Source organism: Lynx rufus, unplaced genomic scaffold (assembly GCF_022079265.1).
Source record: "Lynx rufus isolate CCGP_SWC_20201006 ecotype Redwood Valley unplaced genomic scaffold, mLynRuf1.p SCAF_9, whole genome shotgun sequence".
NCBI classification, from domain to species: Eukaryota; Metazoa; Chordata; class Mammalia; order Carnivora; family Felidae; genus Lynx; species Lynx rufus.
The window spans coordinates 44726362-44728445 of record NW_025814897.1 but is presented as its reverse complement, the minus strand read 5'-3'; positions in this window follow the sequence as shown (position 1 = coordinate 44728445).

Sequence of the window (2084 nt, the reverse complement as noted above, 5' to 3'; positions counted from 1 at the left end):
TACAGGAAAATGATGATTCTATTTAAACAAAATGTTTTAACATTTTGAGAGCAACAGATTTTTTCCCCCCATAAGTACATTATTTGATTGTTTGTCCTGGTTCCCTTCAGACAGTACACACACTTCTGCCTAGTTTCAGCATCTGTCCCACCAACTTCACACAGCCCATGCCGATCTGCTTACCACAACTCCATGTAATTTTAATGTGGGCAGCATCTGTTATTTCACATTGCTGAGGCAGTACCACGTGGTGCAAAAAGTATGAGCATTGGAGCCAGACAGACCTGGACTTGTGCGTTGGTCCTACTCACTGCCAAGTGGCCTTAGACAAGGTACTTAATTTCTGTGAATTTCAATTTCCTCAGTGAAAACGCGAGCAATTCTAAATCCTCGTTGTTGTGAGGATTTAGTGAGCCAGTGAATGTGTTTGTAAAGTGCTTAGCAGTGACTGGCATATTGTAGATTCTCCATAATGTGCAGATATTAAGATTCAAACTAAAACAAGTGTGGCTTCTCTCCTTAGTAATGCCACAATGCTTCTCCATAGTCTTTTCTGTAGTAAAACGAATCATTTGGATTTAAAAAGTGTTTTATTTTATAAACCACCTCTGCATGCAGAATGTTACTACAACAATCCCGTAAGATATATGTATACAAAACATCCTCATTGAATAGTTAAGAACAATGAGGCTCCAAATGTTAAGTCTTGAAATTCCTTGGGTAGGAAAAGGAGAGGGTAGTAACAGAACACAGGTATTCAGAAATGAAGACAGATTTCCTTTATAGCATAGCCATGCTGCTTCTCTGCTTTTAACTGGTTAACTTACAGTAATAGCCACTTGCTTGAAGTTGGTCATATAAGCACAACTACCTACTCATATTTAAAACATATACAAAGTTGAGTCCCTAGTATATGTCAAGCATATTACTTGGAATTTGTATGAACATCATACAAGGTAATCTGAGTAGTAGTACTCTCTGGGGTAGGAGTAATCTACACTTTACAGAAGGTCAGTTGACTTGTCTGTGGTCACACAATCACTAAGTGTTGGTTGGATAAAAAGATGTTTAAAAATATTGGATCAAATGATCTATAAGTCCTAACTAGCTATAAACTTTAAAACTTCTTCTGTCTTAAGACAGTATCTCATGTGAGATTCTCTTTTTTTTTAATTTCAGTACTTTTATTCACATGAAAAGTTGGAAATATTTTAAGTGTGCTATATGGGAAACTGATCAAGGAATTAATTTGGGTTTGTAGAATCATTAAGAATCATTTCTCACCAATAATTTATTGGTACTAGTATAATTCTGATATAAATGTTTATATTTATTAACACAGAATCAGAGTGCTTCCCAGGTCAAAATAGTGATGATAAACAGCTACAGGATTAAAAATATATATACTGTTTTTCCAGCACAGAGTAAGCTTTTGATTAATGATCTTTGAACAAGTAAGTGAATATTTAAACAGTGAGATTTTTGTTCATCACTTTCTAACTATATAACTAAGGAAAATGTAAAATATAAGGGAATATTATTTAGCCTTAAAAAAAAAGGGAAATGCTGCTATTTGCAACATGTATAAACCTGGAGGACATTATGCTCAGCAAAATAAGCCAGACACAGAAAGACAAATACTGTATGATCTCACTTATATGTGGAATCTAAAAATGTTGAATTTATAAAAGCAAACAGTGGTTGCCAACAGCTGACGGGGAGGGGGGTGGCAAGGGTAATGAGGAGATATTGGTCAAAGGGTACAAAGGTTCAATAATGTGGGATGAATAAGTTCTGGAGACTAAAGTACAGTATGATGACTGTAGTTAATAACACAGCACTGTACACTTGAAATTTGCTCAGACAGTTGATCTTAAGTGTTCTCATCACACACACACACAAATCTTAACTATGTGAGGTTATGGATATGCCAATTACCTTGATTTTGATAATCATTTCATAACATACATGTATATCAAAACATCACATTTTGCAGCTAAAATATATGCAATTTTTACTTGTTAAGTATTTCTAAATGAAGCTGTAAAAAAGTCTAATATTAAAAATTAAAAAGAAAAAATCTA